This window comes from Pituophis catenifer, unplaced genomic scaffold, assembly GCF_029215685.1.
Source record: "Pituophis catenifer annectens isolate HBS135680 unplaced genomic scaffold, rPitCat1.0.hap2 SCAF_4, whole genome shotgun sequence".
NCBI classification, from domain to species: domain Eukaryota; kingdom Metazoa; phylum Chordata; class Lepidosauria; order Squamata; family Colubridae; genus Pituophis; species Pituophis catenifer.
The window spans coordinates 77,017,967-77,036,879 of NW_027256884.1; the positions used below are offsets into that span (position 1 = coordinate 77,017,967).

General features: G+C 42.7%; 1 protein-coding gene across 2 annotated transcripts in view; it reads right to left on the minus strand.

The window, feature by feature from the left end:
• The window catches only part of DYRK1A (dual specificity tyrosine phosphorylation regulated kinase 1A), a 206,452-nt gene that overhangs the window by 185,028 nt on the left and 2,511 nt on the right, over positions 1-18,913 (minus strand). Inside the window, exon 1 of one of the 2 annotated variants that reach the window (XM_070944307.1) lies at positions 9,397-9,442. The exons of the other annotated variant lie outside the window; for it this stretch is intronic. The gene's annotated coding sequence lies outside the window, so the exon portion shown is untranslated. Of the gene's footprint in view, positions 1-9,396; positions 9,443-18,913 lie in introns of those variants that run through there. 2 annotated transcript variants of the gene reach the window in all.

Sequence of the window (18,913 nt, forward strand, 5' to 3'; positions counted from 1 at the left end):
CTTAGCCGCCATGCGGTCAGTTGGTAGGACCGAGGGTCCGGATGGAGAAGAGGGCCTTGTTGGAGAGAGATCCGATTGTCGGGAATTCTCCAGTGGGGAGCGATGGAGAGATCCAAGAGGTCGGCAAACCACAGTTGGCGAGGCCAGTGTGGTGCCAACAGGAGGACCTTTGCCCGCTCAGTTACCATCTTCCGCAAGACCCTGGAAACAAGGGGCAGAGGAGGAAAGGCGTAGAGCAGTTGATTCTTCGGCCAAGGACTCCGGAGGGCATCCACCGCCTCCGCTCCCGGGCAGGGGAAGCGAGAGAAGAAGCGAGGAAGCTGCTGGTTGCCGGGAGCCGCAAACAGGTCCACTGACGGAAGGCCGAACCGGGTGCACAGATCCTTGAACAGGAGGGGGCTCAGGCTCCATTCAGCCGGATCGATGAGGGAGCGGCTGAGAGAGTCCGCTTGGGCGTTTGCCTATCCCGAAATGTGCTCGGCCCGAAGCGACGACAGATGGTCCTCCGGCCAGAGACCCAGCTGGAAGGACTCTTGCATTAGGGACCGGGAGCGAGTCCCCCCCTGACGGTTGACATGAGCCTTGGCTGAGACATTGTCCGTGAAGACGAGGACGTCTTGACCAAGGACATGAGGCTCGAATTTGAGGAGAGCTAGACGGATAGTTCTCAATTCCAGGATGTTGATATTCATGGCTCGTTCTTCTCGGGACCAGAGGCCCTGAGCCAGGAGCGATTCCAGATGAGCCCCCCAGCCCGAAAGGCTGGCATCCGTGGTGACAACAATCCTTTGCCGGTCTCCGATCGAAGAGCCCCGGGAAATGGCTGACGACGTCCACCAAGTCAGAGAGTCTAGAACCGGTGGCAAAAGGACAATTTTGGTGGCCGAGGTGCTGTTGGAGCACCGTTGGTAAGGGAGTAACAGCCACTGCAGCTCCCTGCTGTGGAGTCGAGACCATGGTATGATGTCGTAAGTGGAAACCATTTTACCTAGCAAGCTAGAGAGATCCAGGAGAGAGGTGGAGCCCCGCCTCCGAAACTTGGAAGCCATGTCAGAGAGACTTGTCTGTCGATCTTGGGACAGGGCAACTTGCAGTGTGGTTGAATTAATGACGGCCCCCAGGTGTTGCAGGGACGTAGAAGGGGACAGATGGCTCTTGGACCAATTAATGGAGAAGCCATGCTTTTGTAAAATGGACACAACCAAAGCTATGTCCTCACGGGCCGAAGATAGAGATTTAGATAGGATGAGGATATCATCCAAATAAAAAAGGGTACGAATAGGGATAGAACTAATGTGGGCCATAAGGGCCGCCATCACCTTAGTAAATACCCTGGGAGCGGAGGAAAGGCCAAAGGGTAAGGCAGCATACTGAAAATGCTGACCATTATACGAAAACCTAAGGAACTTGCGATGGGAAGGGAAGATGGGGATGTGGAGGTAGGCCTCCGTTAAGTCAATGGAGGACATAAAGTCCCCTCTCCTAATGCAGAGCAGAATAGTTCGGAGAGACTGCATTTTAAAACGGCGGTATTTGATATGCCGATTTAGGGACTTCAAATCAAGGATAGCCCTCCAACCTCCAGAGGATTTCAGAACGAGAAAAAGGCGGGAATAGAAACCCCGGCCCCATTCATGAGACGGAACAGGTTGAATGGCCCGAATGGACCGGAGGTGGTTAATGGCCTGAGAAACTCTAGCCCTCTTAACGGGGTCCACAGAAACGGGACAACGGATATAATGGGTGGGAGGAGATGAATGAAATTCGAGTTTAAGGCCAAATCTAATTGTGTCCCTGACCCAAGCATCAGAGACAGAAAAATCCCACTGGTCGGAAAATTGAGATAATCGGCCACCCAGTGAGGAATCAGAAAGACCCCTAGCGGGCCCGTCTAAAGGGACAACCTCTCCCACCTCTAAAGGAAGCTCTGGAAGCAAAACGAGGCCCCTGTCTGACCTGGTTTCCAAATTGCTGGGGAGCCCTGGAGGAAGAGGAGCGGTGAGCGCGGTGCTGGAAGTAGTTGGAATCAGAGCCTCGAAAGGAGGAAGGACGAAAGGAGCCTTGAGATCGGTGATCAGAACGACGGGTTTTGGAGGGAAGGATCTTACGGTGGTCTTTTGTCTCAATTAACAGCGGATCCAGTGGAGCACCAAATAATTTGTCAGCTGCATATGGCGAAGAGGCCAGGCGCCATTTATTCCTGGCATCTGCTTGCCAATTCCAGAGCCACAGGAGGCGTCTCGAAGTTATAGAAGTGCCGATGGCCTTGGCAGAGAATCGGGTGGCATTAAGTGTCGCATCAGCGGAAAACTCGGTTGCTGCGATGATTTTATTAATGTCCTGGTGGGAACGGTGGTCCGAGGCAGGGATGCGATCCTGCAGCTGGCGTAACCACAAGATGGATGCACGGTTAAACAAAGATGCAGCCGAGGAAGCTTGGATAAACCAAGCAGATGCTTGGTGACCCTTGATGAGGGTCCTTTCAGCCTTCTTTTCCTCAGGTCGTAAATACTCCTCCGAAGGGCCTGTAGGAGGTGATGGAGTAGATAAAGAGACGATGGGAGAGTTTATGGTCGGTATCTGCAAGAGGGAGGAGAAGTCCGATGCCATGTTGTAGAATTTCTTATCTAAATTGTTCGGAATTGATCCTGAGCTGGGAGAGGACCATTGGCGTTTCAAGACCTCGGAAAACAACCTAGGAGCCGGAACAGTATCAGACTGCACCCTGGGTTCCTGAAACAGGGCAGACGTAGGATCAGCCAGAACAGGAAGTGACGAAGAGGATGAGTCCTCGATCCCTAGGCGAGTGGTTATTTTAGCCTTATAGAGCAAAGACCGAAACATATGGGGCTTGAAGAGCCCAACAAATGCTGACTGATCCGGTTCCAGACCTTCGTCTTCTGATAGGTCCTGCTCTGGCAACTCCCCCTCTTCAGACAGAGAATCCTGACTAATGGAATCTCGGTCAGAGGCCTCAGCAGCGGTTTCCTCAGGAGAAGATCGAATACGGGAGCGAGAGGCCATTCTCTCAGATTTTTTGCTGACTGACGAATGTGCCACGGATTGATGCTGTTGAAGGCCCCGAGCGATGCCTTGGCGAATAGCCTCTGAGATGAGGTCAGCCAGGGAAGCTTGCATGTCCTGAGGCAGATTAGCTGCCTGCAGGGAAGGCTGAGAAACAGCGGTTGGAGGACACGAGCCCTGCAGATCTTGAGCAGGATTCGGAGACCGCTGACCTTGCGCCTGATAATCCCCAGGATTTGATGGAAAAACAGATGCCACCTCCGTAGTATAAACGTTATCCCCTTGAATGGACCTGTCAGGGGACAAATCCCGAGAAGGCCCAGATTGAGTGGAGAGGGCGGGAGAGGATGGAGCAGGCTGACTCTGAACTGCTTTGGAGTGCGCCCTCTCAAAGGCCTTCTCTATGGCCTTGTGGCACCTGCCCTCATCCCTGGTAAGGGCTGAGGTCTTCAGGGGGGGCAGAGCGGTGGGGGGAAGCAGCCCTGACCTTGCCCCTGTGGCCGGAAGAAGAGCCCTCCTCAGGATCCTCATTATGGCGACATTTGCCCTTGGATTTTGATTGAGAGGGAATGTCCGCCATTTTGAATGATGTGGCTCTTAAAATGGCACCCAGATCCCTGAGAAACGATCTCCTGGTTGACTGGCTTCTCGCTAGCCTTGTGGCTTGAGCACGAGAGGGGCAATAAGCCCGGAATTGCTCTCGCGCTAATCGGCTGGGGAGCAGAGATAAGGCCGACAATATAAGCCGTCAATACCTGAAAAGCGGCTTGCCCAGGTGCTCCGTAATTCGCAGGGTCCGCCCTAGCGCTGGCCGGCCGAGAAGCTGCTCACTGTGCTATGCAATGCCGTCCGGAACTGACAGGAAGCAAGGAAATGGCGCGGAATGCACATCACGCTCTTCAAATGCCATCCGGGTTTGAGAGGCGGCAAATTGGTGCGGAATGCAAGGCATGCCCGTCAGCTGTGAAGCGGAGCGAAGGGGGCGCTTCAAATTGCGGCGGAGCAAGCAAGGCGAGCTCGTGCGCATACAGATAAGAGGAAGCTGCCAGCCGGCAGTCCTAGAAGCCCCGAAGCTGCAGCAGAAGTAATTGTCCAAAAATAGCTAAAATTTATAAGAAAGTCTACAGACACGACTGTCAGGAACAGACCGAGTCGAAAAACTGGAATACAGCAGGAAGGGGCGGTGCTGAAAGTTCCAGGAGACTCGGTCATTGGATGACAGCCGTGTCACTACCCAGGCATGACTGCCGTGGGCGTCCTGCAGGAGAACAGACGGATTTAACCCATGCTTGGACTCTCCAAGCAGCGCACAGGAGAAAATTCTGATTTCTTATCCTCTGGTTTGAGGGTATTGATTGCATCGGTGGAGTGAAGCGTGGCTGAAGCCAAAGCTGCCACCGGTCCATCAACAGTTGGAGTTTGCAGGACCTCAGAAAGATCTGTGGCTACGTTATAGAGCCTCTTTTTGGTTGCAGTTAGGGATAGTCCTGTCACTGGATTGGTCCATTGCCTCTGGACCACATCCAGGAAAAGTTTGGGTGAAGGAATCACCTCACACCCAATGGTCGGCTCTGAAAAGAGCATGTGACCAAAGTTCACCATCCCCAGAGAAGACTCTGGAAGAATGGGGTCAGGTCCCAAATTGGCCATGGTCTTGGTCTTGTGCATCAAGGACTTAAATAGGTCAGGGCGAAACAGGACTGTGAAAGGTGCTGGCTCTGGAGCCACACCTTCATCTTCAGATAGAGCCAGGAACTGATCTTCTTCCCCAGAAGAATCTCTGCTCTGGATGGAAGGAGCCCTGGAGGGGTGCTCTGATACTCCATCCAACTGTTGGGCTTGAAAGTAGAGAACGCTGGAGGGCAGCGGAGTGGATTGAATCCCTTAGGGCATACCTATGGCTATTCCCTGAATTATAGCCTGGGAAATGATTGATCTCAGTTGATCAGGTAATTCTGGCCCCTGATCCTCCCTTGGACGGAGCCCCACCGCTGTGGGAGAAAAGGTTGCTACAGAGGGAGGTCTAGCTCTTTCAGGAGGTGCATAGCTACTTGATGTTGCAGACAGACAGGATGCATTAGTAAAAACCTCATTCCTGTCATTTGTGCCTATTTGAAATGGAGAGACTTGCTCTCTGGCGCTATCCGGTGACCAGGCGCTATAACAAGTAGGTTGCAATAGGCTTGCATTGCAAGGCTGCACAGGCAAAATGGCGGGAAGTGACAGCACCTCCCTTGGGAGAGCTTCCCAGGCTCTGGGATTTTGCCGCCTTCTCCATTTTAGCCAGTTGTCTTTCAATGGCTTTCTGGCGCTTCCTGGCATCCTTTTCCGCTGCCTTTGAGTTTTTTGAGCTTGAACTGGCTTTAGCGCAGCTTCTAGCCGCTGCGCCTGTAACAACCGCTCCTTGGCTAAAATATCCCTGTCCGCAGGCTGGGGATTGAATAGGGGAAACCCCACTGTCCCCACTTACTTCCTAAAGCTGGTGGGTGGCTCAGAAGCCTCCATTTTCCAGCACTTCAATAGATAGATAGGCTCGCAATGAGCAATAGCTGCCGCAGCTTGGATCTGCACTTTGCGCGCTGTCCGCTGTCAGTGTGACCAGGAGTACTGGTCAGGGCCTGGGTCCCCTCCACTGTGCAGCGGGAAATGCCAGGGGCTCTGCTCAATGGCATTGAGCCACCTAAGCGCTTTACCCCTTTCCGTTGAAGCGCAGGAACGGCAGGGACTGGGCTCTTTGAAATGGCCGCTGGGGTGCTTCCCAACAGACCGGAGAGCCACCGAAATCGCTTCCTAGCAAAAATATCACAATTTTTTCCTCACAGTCATTGGAAGAGAATCCAGGAATAAATTCTACAAAGCCAAATCTATTTCAATGTCTCTACTCTCCCCCAGGTTTCCGGATACTACACCAGCCACGACTCCAGGGGAGTGGCGGAGGAGTGGCGGTAGTTATTAAGGAAAGTCTTAGGCCTAGGGAGGTCACTGTTCCTCAGGTTGGCGGGTGTGAATTCCTCCTTTTGAAATGGGACCCTGAAGTTCAGTCTGGGCTGTTGATCACGTACCTCTCCCCCAGCTGCGTGGCCTCAGCCCTGCCCGCACTACTAGATGTCTTAGCCGAATTGACGGTGGAACTCCCCAACCTTTTGGTTGTGGGAGATTTCAATCTGCCATCGGCCAGTGAGTCATCTGAGTTGGTGCGGGAGTTCATGACCTCCATGACGGCCATGGACCTGACTCAGATTGTACAGGGCCCAACTCATATTGGAGGACACACACTTGACCTTATTTTTCTCTCTGGACAGTGGATAAATGAACGTGGGGAGGGGACTCTATCTATTGACCCTCTGTCATGGACCGATCATTCCCTCCTTAGACTCGACTTTTCCTCTGCCATCCCCCGTCGCAGGGGTGCGGAACCAGTAAGATGGTTCCGCCCCAGGCACCTGATGGAACCCGAAAGTTTCCTGATGGTGCTTGGGTCATTTCCTGCCTCCTTAGCCCACGATTCATCTGAGACCCTTGTCGCCGCCTGGGAACAGGCTGCGGTGGGGGCCCTGGATCAAATCGCGCCTTTGCGGCCTCTGATCCAACGCAGATCCCGGGCGGCTCCTTGGTTTACCGCGGAGCTCAGGGAAATGAAGCATCGGAAAAGACGCCTGGAGGGTGGTTGGAGATCCTCCCAATCCGAGTCTGACCGAACACAACTAAGAACCCATATTAGGTCTTATCTTGTGGCGATGGAAGTAGCGAAACGTAACTATTTCGCCACTCTCATTGCATCTGCAGAAAATCGCCCAGCGGCCCTGTTTAGAGTGACCCGCTCCCTCCTTAATCAGGGAGTGAGGGAGGACCCCTTACAGGGCCGTGCTGAGGACTTTGCACAGTTTCTGCAAGATAAAATCACTCAGATTCGGACCGGGTTGGACTCCGACTGGACAGAGTCCGTTGAGGTGACAGAGCCTAGTCTCGGTGGAGACATCTGGGTTGAGTTTGAGCCTGTTTCATTGGATGACGTGGACAGGATTATGAGTAGGCTGGGGTCTTCCACATGTTTACTGGACCCTTGTCCCTCCTGGCTTGTTTCGGCAGCCAGGGAGGTGACTGGAGACTGGATCCAGGCTATTGTCAACGCTTCACTAAAGGAAGGGGTCTTTCCCGCTGCGCTTAAAGAGGCGGTGGTTCAACCCCTCCTTAAGAAGCCTAACCTGGATATTGACATACTTAACAACTACCGTCCAGTCTCCAACCTTCGCTTTTTAGCGAAGGTTGTTGAGTCCGTGGTGGCACAACAATTCCCTCAATTCCTGGAGGAAACTGACTACCTGGATCCTTACCAATCTGGTTTCAGGCGTGGCCACAGCACGGAAACGGCATTGGTCGCCCTAGTAAATGATCTCTGGCGGGCCAGGGATGGGGGTTGCTCCTCCATCCTGGTCCTTCTTGACCTCTCAGCGGCGTTCGATACCATCGACCATGGTATCCTGCTGCAACGGCTCAGGGGGATAGGGTTAGGAGGCACTGTTTTACAGTGGTTCTCCTCCTATCTCTCGGGCCGTCTGCAGTCTGTTTGGGCGGGGGGTCAGGGATCCTCCCAGAGGCCTCTCACTTGTGGTGTGCCTCAGGGCTCGGTTCTCTCCCCTCTGCTCTTTAATATCTATATGAAACCGCTGGGTGAGATCATCCGTGGTTTTGGGGTGAGGTATCATCAATATGCTGATGATACCCAGCTTTACATTTCCACCCCTGACCACACTAGGGATGCCCTTTCCATGATGTCCCACTGCCTGGAAGCGGTGCGGGTTTGGATGGGGAGGAACAGGCTTAGACTCAACCCTTCCAAGACTGAGTGGCTGTGGATGCCGGCATCCCGGGATCTGGAGGTTCCATTCCATCCTTAATGATCGGAGGTGAAACCCTTGCTCCCTCCGATAGGGTCCACAACTTGGGTGTCCTCCTGGATTCTCGGCTGTCTTTAGATGACCATCTGACAGCCGTAACCAGGGGGGCCTTCGCACAGGTCCGTCTTGTGCGCCAGTTGCGCCCGTTCCTAGACCGGGATGCCCTCGCCACGGTCACTCACGCCCTTGTTACCTCTAGGTTGGACTACTGTAACACCCTCTACATGGGGCTGCCCTTGGGATGTGTCCGGAGGCTTCAGCTAGTCCAAAATGCAGCCGCGCGGGTAGTTACGGGGGCGTCTAGATACTCTCGTGTAACACCTCTCCTGCGTGAGCTGCACTGGCTACCGGTGGCACTCCGGATACGTTTCAAGGTGCTGGTGCTCACCTATAAAGCCCTTCATGGCTTAGGCCCGGGGTACTTGCAGGACCATCTCCAGCCGTTCCCCCATCGTCCTGTGCGCTCTCACAGTCGGCCTCCTCAGGGTGCCGTCGGCCAAACAATGTCGGCTGACGACCCCCAGGGGGAGGGCATTCTCTGTGGGAGCCCCGACCCTCTGGAATGGATTGCCCACTGAGCTCAGGACAGCCCCCGACCTTCTTTCCTTCCGTCGCGAGCTGAAGACGTGGCTCTTCCGCCAATTAAACTGATCCGTTTGGGGGTACACTGGTATAATTTTAAATTGTTTTTTAATTGGGTTACTGATTTTAATTTGGTATTGTATTGTGATTTGTATTGAAGTTGTCATTTTGTAAGCCGCCTTGAGTCCCTAGGGAGAAAGGCGGCATATAAATCGCAATAAATAAATAAATAAATAAATAAATAAATAAATAAATAAATAAATAAATACTCAAGAAGACTGAGTTGAAATCAGGGGAGGCACCAGACAAGGGAGCCGTGTCCAATTGATTCAGGTTGATTCAGCCTTCCATCCTTCCAGGGTCAGTAAAAGGAGAACCCAGACTGTCGGGGGTAATGTACAAATAATAACTGCCCAGAAAGTGCTGTAAAGTACTGTCAGGCAGTATTTAAACCTAAAATGCAGTTCTATTCTATCTGTGCAACCAATCTCTGCAATTACAATCATTCCAATATCCAACATTATCATTCGTATGCTTTGCAGACAACCTTGCAACAAGCAGTTAATAGAGAAGGCAGAAGTAAAATTGTTAATTTGTGAATACAATTTTTTGCTTAGTAACTGCAGCATTTTGCTTAATGGTCAAAGAAGAACTAGGTAGTAAGCACATTGCAGTCACATGATTTTCTGTTTAGCAACTATAGCACTAGCAACCTGCTGGTTCCAATTATGGTCACTAAACAAGGGCTCTCTGTAACAGAACCAGGAATACAAACATAGGTAATTGTGAGGAACAGAGGCCATGATAATAATACAAGCAATTCATCATTGAGTACAAAACACTTACATAATAAAGCATTATCAATTTGAAGCCTGCTAACTTTATCCCTCACCTCCAGTTCTGATGTGTTGCCACACTGCGGTGGACAGATATTCCTGGGAGGGATGAGTGAAAAGTGTCAGGAGTGTAAGTTAGAAGGATATTAGCAGTCATTAAAGGTATGTCAAAAAGAGCATCAAAAAGAACACATTTATAGGAAGTTGTTGGAGACTGATTATAACTTTATTGACAATGGCAAAGGCTACATTTATACTACATAGGAGAAGGCAGAGGTAAAACACTCCTGTATTTTTATGAAAAAAAATTCACATTGTTAGAAAATATAAAAAGATTAATAATATAATGCCAGATAATGGGTACTTCAAGTCAGATGGCACTCAACATGCTTCTTTCAGACTAATGGTGTTCATGACATGGTTAGATTAAAGCCTTCAGAATGGTTTAGTAGCTGATGTTGCCATACAGAAAATCTGAACTGCAAAAACAGAATTTTACAGTTGGAACATGGAATGTAAGAAACATGAACACAGAAAAGCTCAACACAACAAAACATGAAATGAAACAGCTATAAATTAATCTTAGACATCAACAAATAATGGCCTGAGACCAGATGCTTTCAGTCAGAAGACCACACTGATTATTACTCAGGACATGAAAAACAAAGAAGGAATAGTATTGCTTTTATATTTAGGAAGGAAACAACAAGAACAGTACTTGGCTACAAAGTAATCAATAACCAAATAATATTGGTTAGACATGGAGGATAATCCTTTAATATGATGATAATTCAAGTTTATGGTCCAACCACCAATGCAAAAAAAGAGATCAAGTTTATGACCAAGTTTAATTTCAAATTGACAGAACATGCAAGCAATATTTGCTGCTTGTGACTGGAGACTAGAATCCTAAAGTTAGAAACATAAAGGAGAAAAATGTAATTGGAGCGTATGGCTTGAAACAAAAACGAGGCAAAATATCAACGTATCAATTTCTGTAATTCCATGATTTTTTCATAGTTAACTTTATTATCTTCAATCATTATTTACAGCCAAAACACTGCCTTTACACATGGATATCATCAGGTATAGTATATAGAAATCAAATTGATTATTGTTAAACCCTAACCCTTACCTTCTCAGGTGAGAAGTGACTGGAAGGCGAGGGGTGGGATCAGTCAGTGATGGGGTCACCCGACAGGGAGCCACAGCAAAGGGCCCAAACAGCCGCAGGTTGCCGACATCCGGACTAGACAAACCCAATTCCTGTAACTGTTCTCAATATGTTAGCTTCCAGCCCCCTAATCATTCTTGTTGCTCTTCTTTGCACTCTTTCTAGAGTTTCAACATCTTTTTTATATTGTGGTGACCAAAACTGGATGCAATATTCCAAGTGTGGTCTTACTAAGGCTTTATAAAGAATGGCTTTTTAAACTGCTGCTGCACATTGTTGGTTCACATTTAAATGATTGCCACTAGAACTCCAAGATCTCTCTCAGAGTTACTGGCATTAAGCCAAGTTCAACTGGTCTACACCTATACAGTTGGTTTTTCTTGCCTAAGTGTAAAACCTTACTTTATCTATGTTGAATTTCACTTTGTTAGATAGGGCCCAGTGTTCAAGTCTGTCAAGATCTTTTTGGATTTTGAGCTTGTCTTCTGGGGTGTTGGCTGTTCTCACCAGCTGTGTTATTCTTAAATTTGATGAGTTTCCCTTCTATTTCATCTAGATCGTTTATGAAGATACTGAAGAGTACTGGGCCTAAAACGGAACATTGGGGTACCCCACTGTTTACTTCCCTTCATGTGGATGTAGTTCTTTTGAGGACTTCAGGTTGAATACAATTTGTCAGCCACTTATCAATCTATTTGGTATGGGTTTTGTCTATCCCACTTTTTCTAGCTTGCCTAGAAGTAGGTTGTGGTCTACTTTATCATGTACTTTACTGAAATCTAAGTATACTATGTCTATAGAATTTTGCTGATCCATTAATTTAGTCACTTTGTCAAAGAATATTTGCTTGGCATGACCAGTTTTTGATAAACCTATGTTGGCTACTGGTTATAATTTTGTTTGTTTCTAGGTATTCACAAATTTGCTTGATTATCTTTTCCAAGATCTTCCCAGGTATTGATGTCAGGCTGATTGGTCTGTAATTTCCTGGATCTGTTCCCCGCCCCTCCTGTTTTTCTGGATGTCCCCCCAAGACACTCTTAGGATTCCACAAGATTAAAATTTGTCAGATATTGAAGATATTTGACAAAATTTAAAACAATGTCACATTTCTCAGTGTAAATTTTCAACTTGTAACAAATTTAATTTGTAACAAATTTCTAATTTATTAAAAATAGGGATTTCTCACAACATATATTGTATTAATATTAATATCTAATATAGTTTAAATTGTTATTTACATGAGTCAGTAAATTATATGGATGCATTAATTTTGATTTTTAATATGGTAAATATCAATAAATATTACTCATGCAAACAAAAGCTCTCTTGGAATCCTCCATAAATTTTAGAAATGGTAAAGGGTCCTGAGAGCAAAAAGTTTAAGAAACAATAGCCTAGAAAGTATTTCTTTACTTTTAACAATCTTTAGTACTAGAAAGTGAAGTTAAATCAACACTGTCATTACCAAGTAGGAAGGCTACAGGAATTGATGGAATTCACCGAATTAGGGCAAGCAACAAAAAAATAAATAAAAGTTCTAACTATGCTATGCCAGCAATCTGGAAAATGACGTCATGGTCAGCAGACTGGAAGAGGTCAATCTACATTCCAACACCAAAAAAATAGCAGATTTAACTGAATGTTCAAATTATCAGACAATATTCTTAATTTCACATGCTAACAAAATAATGCTTAGGATCGTCAAACCAGATTAGAGCCATACATGGGTAAAAAGATGCCAGATGCTCAAGTCGGCTTTAGAAAACACAAGACATTATTGCTGATGCACACTGGATAATTGAGAAAGGCGGAGAATACCAGAAAGAAATCAGTATGTGCTTCATAGAGAACAGAAATGCCTTCAATTGCGTCAATCACATTAAGCTATAGAATCTGCTCAGAAAAGTGGGAATCCCAGAAGTTCTCATTGTCCTCATGAGAAACTTATACACAGGTCAGGAAAGCAAGTACAGGGAGAACAGGGCGCAGCAGACTGGCTCCAAAGAAATGAGACAAAGCTGCATACTCTCTCCTTATTTTTACATCCTATATGCAGATGAAGGATTGGAAAAATATGTTTTTAAAACTGGAGGAAGAAACATGAATAACCTGTACTATGCGGATGACACTATGCTGATAGCTGAAAATGCAAAAGATCTACAAGCTCTAGTAATAAAAGTCAAGGCCAAATTTTTAAAAATGAGACTAAAACAAGACTAACTTAATGACCACAGGTAGAATAATCAGCCTTAGAATTTACAATAAAGATACTAAGTGGTGGATATCTTCTGCCTGTTTGGATCAACTCTCAACAATCAAAGAAGCAGCAGTCAAGAAATATACTATAGACTAGAACTTGGTCTCTAAATAAAATGTACTCCAGAGGATGATAGAGGACACGAAGGCCTAGAGGAAAGTTGTCTATGGGGTCGCGATGGGTCAAACACGACTTCACAACTAACAACAATAAAGAACTTAGTAGAGCAGCCGCATGAGCCCTGGAAAAGATATTCAAACCTATGATGTATCTATGCCTACAAAGATTAGATCATACAGCTCATGGAATTCCCCATGACACCCTATGGAAGTGAAAACTGAAGAATAGGAAGAATATTGATGTTTTTGAACTTTGGTGTTAGAGAAGACTCCTGAGAATATTATAGACAACCAAGAAAACAAACCAATGGGTCATTGAACAAATCAATCCTGAGTTCTCATTTGAGCCACAAATGACACATTATGCTACTTTGCATATACATAATGCAAAGCCTAGTTTTGTGGAAAAGGTCCTAATGCTAGGAAAGATAGAAGAAAAAAGACAACTAGTAGCAAGACTTATTTACAGTAGTGATGACTGGAACTTTTGAAAGATCAGATTGGGGACAGATTGTTAAGAGAATAAATAAATAGTCACTAGGAACTAGAAACTTGATGGCACATAATCAAACTTTATTTCTTCTTCAGTTAGCATACATTTATTAATTTCATTTCTAAACACATAGAATATATTTTCAAACTGCAACTCAAATATTCCTATTACATAGTATTGCTATCCCAGATCAAATGTTTACTTATTCCAGCATCTCTTTTCTATAGATGCAATAGCTCTGCTAAAATTGATAATCTGAACTGTGTTTTTTTTTAAACTAAGATTAGTTACTGTCATTAGTCATAACTCCAGATCAATCTATTTTCTATGACTATGTCTAACAGGATGTATGAAATGTAAGTATTGGAATCTGAAACTCTTCCATCACACTTATTTGGATGAATTATTTTGGATCTCTGAATTTAATCAATTTTAAAAAATTTCAACTGCTACCATCATCATCACTTTTTCTGGCCATGTAACCCATAAATTTTTATGTGCAGAACTTCATGTGAGAGATATTCAATGGTACATTATTCAGAATTTAATTAGTTTGAGTTCCATAAGATTTTAAATAAGGAAGTTTGGCTATCACTTCATATCAAGTAAATGTATTTAGAATTGATAGTTTCCTAGTATGATTTGCTTATTTAGTATCCTATGACTATCACTACATGTTGTATCTTATGATTCTTGATGAATGTATTTTTTATGTACACTGACAGCTTATGCACTGAAGATAAAATTCCTTGTGTGTCCAATCACACTTGGCCAATAAAGAATTCTATTCTAATTCTATTCTTATATACTAAACTATAGTGGTTCCAAATTTATTTTGCAACAGAGCAATTTGGAGCTTCAAATAAATTACTAAAACTCATACAGGTAAGAGTACTCCATGAGTTACGATGGCAACTGGGACCATAACTACTATCAGTAACTGCCACAGTTGTAAAGTGTGATATCACATGACCAGGTTGCTTAGCAATAGTAATCCCAGCAGTCATAGTTGCCAATTTCTGAATGAGAACCACACAGGTCAATAAATGGGGATCTGACATGACCATGACTACCAACTTCCTGACAAGTCTTCCCACTGACTTGCTTCTGAGAATTCTGCAGAGAACATCACAAAACATGATCATTTGATGCAGGAACATTGTGACAGTGTGAACTACGAAGACTAGCTTTAAACAATCACTAAACAAATAGTCATAACCCGAGGACTACCTGTAGGTTTAAATTCAGAAATAGATTTTTATAATGAAAATTTTGAATAGAATGTTAAAGATTTTAAAAGTTACCAAGAAAAACTTGAATTAGTGATTAACATTGATAAACCTTAATTAGTTTTACAAGCATTTTTCCTCACAACAGCTACTTCATGTTTGAATTCAAAAAGAATACAGTATTGACTCCATATTTCTTTGCACAAATAATTTTGAATAGGATGACTATTCTTACTTCAGTTGATCACAAGCCACTTAATGTTATAAGTAATGATGGAAAGTTGAATCCTATAGCATTAAGTCAATTTATTTCTTTTTTCTCCTATTAGAAGAAAATATGAAAATCCTGTTTCATGTATTTATACATGATAAACGAAAAACATTCAAGCTGCAAATTTTACTATACAAGTAATCCTCAATTTATGACCACAATTGAGCTCAACGTTTCTGCTGTTAAGTGAAACATTTGTTAAGTGAGTTTTGCTCCATTTAACAACCTTTCTTGCCTCAGTTGTTAAGTGAATCATTGCAGTTGATAAGTTGGTAAAACGATTGTTAAGTGAATCTTAGTTTCCCCATTGACTTTGCTTGTCAGAGTTCGCAAAAAGGAATCACACAACCCTGGGACACTGCAGCCATCATAAATATGAATCAATTGCCAAGTTCTGAATTTTGATCACATGTCGCAAAGGCTGTAACTGTGAAAAACGGTCATAAGTCACATTTTTCAGTGCCATTTAACTTTGGTCACTAAACAAACTGTTATTATGCAAGGACTATCTGTACGCTCTTGAATTAGGTTACTCCAAAATTCATTTAGTGGAAGTTTCTTCAGTTTCTTCAGCTGAGCATTAGAAATTAAGTTTGATTCTCAATAAGCAAGCTGGTCTAAGAGCAATTACAAATACATTTTGCACTCAAGTACTGTTTGTCAGTGGCAAATATCCTAAAAAGAGCAAAGCAGAAATCATGCAGATACCCTAAAATGGCACTGCTAATACAATCAGTCCTTGTTTAGCAACTTCTTCAGTAGCAACCATTTGCAAATAAGACAGTAATAAACATTTTAAAAAATCATTTTCCAACCAATGCATGCACTTATGATCAAATTTATGTACCAGACCCTTATTGCACACTGGAAAGAGAGTAATACTGATGCTGCTTCACAAGAGATGGCAGCAACCAGTCATCTTTCTAACCTCCCTCCCTCCCTCTCTCTCTCTCTCCCTCCCTGTGTCTATACTCAGTAACCATTTTTTTCTGGAGCAAACTGTCTTTGCCAAGAGAAGACCATATTCTCAACTTTTAGAACCATTGGACTGGACCAGATCAGTCCCAGACTGGACTGGGACAGGAAATTCTAGAATAAATTCTTGACACAGTTGGCAAGAAGCCACATAACCAATGATTTTTTTTTCATACAATCATTATTCAATTTTTGTGGAACTCTACTCTGAACAATGTCTGGGAAACACTGCTCAACTGAGTTCTTTATAGAGACTTCAAATAAAATCACAAGATAAAAGCTACAGATTTGATTACAAGAAAATGCATTTAGGACTGAGGTGTTAAATATCTGTTAGAGAAAAGCTTACACTTTCTATTTTGTATGTTATTTATTCAAAATGTAATTGATCAAAATAATATTATAGGGTTTAATTTTCTTTTCCAATTTATTCTCTTCTGTTTTTAACTATTACTAATACTTAATACTTTATACTAATATTGATAATAATATATACTAGTCATAGTAGCCAAAATTATTGATCAAAAACATGCAAATATAACAGATACTATTGAAACATAATGCACTTTGTTGCATCTGTCAGCAGTATAATGTCCTTTCAAACATAATGGTCCAAATTTGCAGCTTTTCAAATGCTCAAAGAATCTCTGCTCAAGCTCAAAAAATCTCTCCCTCAACTAGCATTATTACAGTTGAATCTACATGAAGTACAATCTTCACTAACACTTTATTACTACAGGTATTCCTCTACTTATAACCACAATGAAGCCAAAAATTTATGTTGCTAAACAAGAGTGAGTTTTACCCCATTTTATACAACTCTTCTTGCCACAGCTGTTAGGTGAATCACTGTAGTTAAGTTAATACACAGTTAAATGAAGCTAACTTCCCTATTGACTTTGTCAGAAGGTTGCAAAAGGTGATCAAGAGGACCCTGGACACTGAAACTGTCATAAATATGAATCACTTGCTAAACATCCAAATTTGATCACATGACCATGGGGATGCTACAACAGCTGTAAGTATGAAAACCAGTCATAAGTCACTTTTTTCAGTGCCCTTGTAACTTTGAATGGTCACTAAATGAATGCTTGTAAATTGAGGACCACCTGCAGTTGTAAGACAATATAGCACTTCTGAATCAAAGGTTAAAGCTAGTTTAAAAGTATAGCAAGGCAGACTGACATACACCAGGGATGTTCCTCTACTGATGATGAAAGTCTTTCATTCCTGGGACCACAAACAATTGCTCTGCCTATTAGTTTACTTTGCCTATACTGAAATCCTCAGAACAAATAAGTTATTATTTAAATGAAGTAATGAATAGGAATTTAGTCTGGCTCCAACCTAATAGAAAAATAATCTCTGACTTTAGGAAAATTAGAATTTTATTTGAAACTTTTAATAAACATATACATACATACATGCATGCATGCATACATACACACATATACATATACATACATACACACATATATATCAGCAATAACTTTAAAAGTGAAATTGATTCTGTAGTGATCTTGGTTTATTTTTACAGAATCTTAATTATTATACTCAGTTTTCAAAATTCAGAATTTAAAATATATGACTATCAGACAACAGGAAATATCTTGTTCAACAAACTTATTTATTTTCCTACACCACTTAAAGTATTTGTGAAAAATAATTTACCCCTTTCAGAATCAGCATTACAAAACTGATTTTTCAAATTTTCATATCGTTTATTTACAAACAATTATACTAAACAAAGTATTCCAAATTTTAAACATTAAGGTTTCAACTATATCCACTTAATAGGAGGTAATAAAAAGGAGTGTTGGATATATTCGCTTATAATAAATGCAAGATATAAACAAACAAATAAATACATTAAATAAATAACCTGCCAGAATTCATTCTCCAGAAAGGCAATAGTGTATTCAATTTAGTTTACTGTAACTGGTTTATACAGTAAACCAGTTGTGATGCATAAATTCTGCAATCCATGCTGTTCACTAGCTATAGCATACTCTTCCACATTAAAGAAAATATTTCTAAACAGAGCATGAAAAATTTAAAATAGGAAAATTAACTAAATTATTTCATTGCCTCATATTTTCATATTCAATGTCAAGTTAAATAAAAGAAACTTTATCTGACTATATATTTAATAAGAACCAGAAGATAAGTATTATAAATAACCAATATAAAAGCCTCAATCCACATTATGCCAATTAGGCTGTCAAGCTATGTTTTGAAAGTAATACAAGAGTAATAGCCATTTAATTATTATAAGCATTTTTAAAAATTGTATTTAGATTGCAGTCTTACACTTCCCAGCATTGTCAGATTTCTCCTGTAAATTATTACAGAAACAGGTTCAATCTCAAATAGGAAAATCCAGCTGTAAAAACTATCTGCTAGATTCCTCCAAATTGGAGCACTCTAACAGAAATTTTAAGATTGCCCTGCTTGGATGCAACATTACACATTTACTAGAAAATAAGCTTCTCTGATTATAAATAAATTCACTTCTGAAAAGACAAATACAGGATTGTGCAGTTAACATTCAATATAAATCATGCACTTTTACAGGGAGAGGGAAGAGACCAGTGAATTCATTAAGACTTACTTTCAGAATAAAAATATATTAGGCTGGCCTCTGAATAACGTCTGTCACTATTCCACCTTGTATAAATGTGTAATAATTTGAATTCCTGATATATATGTACATATACACACACATGTACATATTATAGAAATGTTCAAAGAAAAATTTTCTTTGAACGTCTCCCATATAAAAATGATTTCTTCTGTATTTCATCACTCTATAATTAAGAATACTTTTAAACAAGTGCAAGTAGCTACAATATAGCATCAATATCAATCTATATTCTGCATTTAATCATATTATTCTGTACTAGGAAAGGAACTTTTAACTCTGAAGACTTAATTTACTCTTACACATATCTCGATAGATATGTATCACATATTTCAAAGATAAAGAACATTTATTATAATATTTGCATAAAGCGACAGGGCTAAAATTTAATAATATCCATTATCATTGGAC